The following is a 6,133-nucleotide window of genomic DNA, read 5'->3' as shown; positions in this document are numbered from 1 at the left end:
GAGCGGCCCCCGCCCCCCGCGCACGCCGCCCCCTCCCGCGCGGTCACATGGCGAGAGCCCGCGCGCGCTCCGCCGCCCGCCCACGCGCGGCCGCCGCGTGACGCAGCGCCCGGCGGGGGCGGCACCGGCAGCGGCAGCGCCCCCTCGCGGCGGTACTGCGCCGGGGCCGCGACCCCTCCGCGCCGCCCCCGCGGGAATAACGCGGCTCCCAACTTTCCGCTCGGGTCCCGCAATGGAAAAACACCACGGGAACCGAGCGGAGGGGCCCCTGCCGGTGCGGGCACACCGCGCCGGGGGCGGCGGAGGGGGCAGAAAGGGCCGGCCTGGGGTGCGAAACGCAGCTGTACGGAAACCGGTGCGAAAGTACCAAGTATCATTTCAAGCGAGGAGAAATGAGAGTGTGTACTTGTTTTACTGATGGAGAATTGGTTAAACAATGCATTTTTAAGTCATGTTTCAGTGATAAATTAAGTTATAAGTAATAAATTAAGTAACTCATATTTAGTACAGATAACAATAGAAGAAAGCATTAAACGGGTGGAAAAAATCAGCGAGTGAGGGGGAAAAAGCCTCGATAAAATATGCTTGTCCTGTAGGCAACGTCCTGCTCTGCCTAGAGCTGGGAAGACTTTTCACACAGGGTATCCTTTCCTTTTTCCTTGCCTTCTCATCCATACCTCGGCTCCGTTGCACCTCATGGCTGTTTGCCTGAGGAGGAGAGGCCAGGCAGGAAGCAGAGTCGTGACCTGCCTCCTTGGTAAACAACTCCAAACAAAATTGACTTTCTCCTTCAGTTTTTCCAATAGAAGGCTGAGGCTTTGTAGCGTCTATGTCAAATCGCTGTCACCAAAACTACATAAAAACGTCTAAAAATTAATATATAATCTAGGAACAAAGTTTTTAAAAGTTTTCTAAGGATGCAGAACTGCATTCTGGAGCTGGGGAAAAAGCAAGCGCCCTTTTTTCACACCCTTTTTTTTTTTTTTTGTAACACCCAAACTCTAAAAACTTGCATTCCTGCATGGGGTATGTCCCTGTTTCCCCGTTGGCTGTGTCCCTGGATGGCGTTAGGGCAGCCGGCCGTGGGGCAGGGCGCTGGCGGGTGCCACACAGGGCCCCTCTGTGCGGCCCGGCGCGGCCCACGCGGGCACGGCACGGACGGGTGGGCGGCTGGCGGGAGCTCTGTCTGCATCGCACACCCTGGCCCGGACCACGCACGCTGCTCTCCAGCCTGCTGGCAAGTCCGTGCCCCAAATCAGCGCTTGCCCAATCCTAAAATCACCCTGCAGGTGAAGCTGCCGCTGACTGCACGGAAGGGATGTTGCCTGAGGAAAAATACCTGTTGCCTGGAGGAACGAGCAGCACCTGCCCCTAGAGCCCCTCTGCAAAGCAGTGTGGGTCAGCCCCGCTTTTTCCTGAAACTGGAGTGACTGGGGCTCTCTCCTCGTCTTTGGGGTGTGATCCAGTATCCCAACAGAGCAGACGAGGAGGCAGAGGCAGCTTTTCTCCCTGGCATGCTGTGGTTCCCATGAGAAAACTCCATTGCGCATTGCCCAGCAAAACCACAAAAATGTTCACAGCACTGCCTCCTCTCCACCCACTCAAAATGCTTTTGCATACGCCTCTAGGCACTACAATCATGGTAATTAAAGCCGTAAAATATTATTAGTATCACACTTTATATAGACTTTTTGTCCTAAATGCTTTATATACCATTCAACAAAAATTCAGCCACTCCGATGGAAAAAAGGAGCAGGAACAATGCACGTCAGGGTGGGAAGCCAAATTTTCACCAGGAACACCCAACACAAACCCTTTCTCCCACAAGAAGTTCCTGGGACCTCGCTGAAGTCCAGGGTGATGCTGATGCTGTGCTGGGACTCAGGCAGGGGTACTGCATGCCTGGGAGCGTGAGTGTGTATCCTAGGGAAAGAGAGACTAACAGCACTGCTCCAGGAGCACTCGAATGGACTTGTGGAGATTCTCACACCACTTGGCTGTGCTTCCAGAGACTGTTGGTGGGCGAGGTGTAACTCAGGCCTGCCCTGGGCTACTGAATGTAGCAGGGCAGGTATAGGAAAGGGTTGAATAGACTGTAGTCCCCGCTGTAGTGTGTCCTTAGGGACACAAACAGCAGCATATCTCTCCAGTCTGGCATCTCACTCTGGGGAAGGAGGAATAGGACAAACGTGCTCTGCTGTCTCCCTTCACCAGTAGATCTGAGAATGCTGGGCAAAAGGCCAGAGGCAGCCAACAAATTGAGATTTCCTCAGCAAAAAGCAGGGAAGTGTTTTTAAAGTGTTTTTGAGCACTGTCCTATCATTAACATTCAAACACTTTCCTGTCTAGGTACTGTTTCTGCTTACATCCCACAGAGGACACACAAGCTCAGAGTCTGCTCCCTCTCCCGCATGTCCTGACATCTGGAGGTAAAATTGTCCTTCAGATATTGCCCTGCACAAATGGGAAGGGAGGGATGGATAGAATTCTGTTAATTTTATAGCTGTTCTATACTCTTATATTTCGATATTGAAATGGTTGTAGTGTACTGAGAGTAGGTAGGCAAAAGCGAAAAATTGTAACACTAAGTGAATAAAACACTAAACAAATGATGAAGGTGGCAGAACTTCACCTCTATTTCAGATCTCCTTTCCTTCCTAAAATGCTTACAAGCTAGGGAATAAATGCCAAAATTTAAGGCCCTTACCTAGTGTGGACTACCTAGTCTGATCTTCATGACAGAGGCCCTACAGAGTGCTGAAAAGCTTTTGATGAAATTCCAGTGTAATGTATAAGGAGCACACGCACCCTCGCACCCACAAAAACCCACCCAACCTTCTACACATGCTTTTTCTACCACTGTGCTAAGATACTTGGGTGGAAGTCATTAAAATTCTGGCCAATTCCATGAAGTGATTTGGTCCCTTGAGACCTCCAAATAGCAAGAGATGGGTTCATCTGCGGCACACACAGATTTCCAGGCAGACATGTTCTGCCACTCCTCAAGGACTCCCTGCAGCCAGTGCTACTCAAGCAGTCGTGCCCCAGCGGGCTCGGCCAGGGGCAGAACATGCCTTGCCATAGAACATTTGCAAGGCTGAGCTGAGCAGGGTGTGCTGTGAGGAGGTAAAAGGGTTAGGGAGGGGGAAGCCAGGGATGTGCCGTCACCTCTAGGGAGCCGGGAGCACCTCCGCAGAAGTGGCTCCGTCCTCCCCCGCCCAGTGCACAGACCTGGCTGGTGCAATCTGACACTCTGATGTTCTGTCTGATTAAAGGAAAAAGAGATTGGAATCACACATGGCACAGGGACACTTTCATAATATACAGAAGAAGTCTGCAGATGATCCGTTCTCTATTTCCTCAGACTCCCCAGATTGCGAGATTGATGAGGAATCTGAGTAGGGTATGAGTGCTACTGAATCAAAGGGAAATGAAAAAAAAATCAACAGTGAGCAATTATATTCAAGGAGACAAGACAGTAAGTCAGACCCAGAGGCAACTCCAAGGCTGCCAACACAGCAGCTGGTATTGCAGAACCTCTCCGTGGTCGGTCCCCAACCTCCCCGACTGCCACTGCAGGAGCGGAGGGGTGCTGGAGCAGAGGAACAGAGTGCAGGGGCGTAGGTGCAACCTTGCCCCAGTTTGGCTCATTCTAGCAGGTCACAGATGCTGGCTGGGGCACAACACGCACACAAGCACTGCTGAAAATGCATGTTGAGACATATTTCTCAGGCAGGCTATTAATACCTGTGAAGAAAACACTTGAATTGTTTGCTGTTAATAGAGAAGAATGCATTGCATAAAGACAAATTTCATGAGCTGTCATTGAGGAGGCTGAAGGGTCTAGTGGCTGTACCATGCAGCTGGGGACAGAATTCCCTTTCTTGCTCTCCTTTGCTGACATTGGACAAGTTATTTCACCTTGCAGCACCTCAGTTTCCCCATCTGGATATTAGGATAATGATTTGACTGCTTCCTCAGTGAAGCAATGCTAGATCTGCTGATGAAGAGGGTCAGAGGCAAGCATTATTATTTTGCATCATAAATATTCATACCATTGTGCAGTGGGCAGGACTTGCTGAACAGACAACAGCCCTTGTTAGAGATCAGAAAGTTTAGTCTCCAATACACTACACCTATAAATTCACCCAATGCAACAAAGAACAAATACGAAGCTGGATATATTTTTGGCAGCTCCAGCACCTGACTGAATGCATGGTTGGGAAAAGAGTTTTGAAGAAGAATTTGCATGCTTGGAGCATATAAATCAGAAAGTGGCTTCAAATTAAAAGTAGAGTACCCCAGACAAGCAGAAGAGCTGTGCAGGATCAGGTGGAGCAGAGCTTCCAGGAAAAAGAAAGGTATTTAAACTTGACAGGATGGTGAAAACCAAGAGAATAGGTCAGGGCTGAGTAGCAGAGGAAATTATCTCATCAACATGGCAAGTGATATCTTTCTATTGATTTTCAAATGAATAGATTTTATGGCCAGGAGCAACTGTTTAAAATCATAAATCATCATAATCTCACCTCTTATACCCTCGAGATCAAAGAATTTCACCTAGTCATTTGAATTACATTAATCCTATGTAAATAAACCAGTGCACTAATTATAATCAGTTGGAGGATACAGATTCATCACAAAGACCTGTGTGAGCATACAGTTAATAAAAAAAAGACTGCTAAAACTTAGCATTTAGTCTTCATCAAAACAGACACAAACCTGGAAATTACTCCATTTTAGGGCTGTGCCTGTGTGGTATTTTGGTTATGCCCATTTCAGTGGCTTGGGAAACACAGGTCCTGCTGCTGTCCTCCCTCGAGATCCCAGTGCTCCCACAGCTGGAGGTGGGGCAGGGCTGCATGATGGGCAGTCCATGGTCACATTGGCACTGCTTGTCTGGCCACCACACAGCCCCACACCGTTTCTTGCAAGGGCCAGAAGGTGCTGGCATGCACTGTACTTTGGTGTCACCTGAGCACTTGGGAAGCAGAGCTGGGAAATGTGCTGAAACAGGGAGCTCCAGAACTGAACATCTTCACAGGTTCAACCTGTGTCTGACAAAGAGCTTCATCTGAAAAGCACAGGGAGGAAAAGGAGGAACAACTGCTGAGAAGTCAAAATATACTATTTCAACGCTTTCAAAATAGCAGGGCTGAAATTTTTGCTTTGAAACAACGTGTTTCTGATAAAAAAGCACTCAAAAATATAAAAACAATATTAAAAAAACCCCAAAACTAGGAAAAAATTCCTTTTGGGAGCTCAGCATGCTGAATATTGTGCTGATGATGGAATCATCATTTTGGCTCAGAGTCATTGCTTTGGTCAAATAAAAATTACAGACAGAAACGCAGTAATAGTGCTTTGTGACAGTTTGACTTCTGTGCTTTCAGCCATAAACTCAAAAAGGCCATTATTTGCCCAGTCCTAATGAAGATCAAGTGGGAGAAAAGAAAAAAAAAAAAAAAGAAAGAGAAAATACACTGCCTGTGAGCATACCTAGTGGTAGTTTTGCTAAAGTGAGGCTTGTAAGAGACCTCTAAGAAGTGACCAGATGGCATCAAAGGACTCACGACCTTCCCCATGTGGTTACCATGCTGCTGACTGCCACCCCTCCCTCTCCAGCCCCATCCCACATCCCAAGCAAAGCAATCCAGTCACCACAACACAAGCAAGCAAAGTGTCAGTGGAGGCTACAAACCCCAAAGCTCAGGTGTGCAACGAGGGGAGCGTAAAGCCATCCCCTGAGTCCCTGGGTATTGCCAAGGCATCACTCAGGACCCTCCTTCAGGGAAAAACTGGTTTATTATTTAATTCTTGGGCCTTAAAACCAGTGAGAGCTGGCAGCAGGAGGGGATGCCGGCAGCCAGAGGCTCCAGCGTGAGCGACAGCATGCACAGCTCCACATCTCCGGAGTGGGAGTTTGGCCTCGCAGCCAGGCACTCAGATCTCATCGGGAGCCCAAGGGGGTTTGCAGTTTGTGACTTTAATCTTTTAATCTGGCTCTCTTCTGGTGCTCATGGGCGTGGAGCACGCAGTTGGTGGGTGAACCCTCCGGTGCCTATCCCTCACTTGCTGCACCCCATGCAGTGGATCCACACTTAGGACAAGAAATGAAAACCAAGACTGTGAG

The sequence above is a fragment of the Aphelocoma coerulescens genome, chromosome 7 (assembly GCF_041296385.1).
Source record: "Aphelocoma coerulescens isolate FSJ_1873_10779 chromosome 7, UR_Acoe_1.0, whole genome shotgun sequence".
NCBI classification, from domain to species: domain Eukaryota; kingdom Metazoa; phylum Chordata; class Aves; order Passeriformes; family Corvidae; genus Aphelocoma; species Aphelocoma coerulescens.
Note: the sequence above shows the minus strand (reverse complement) of the source record.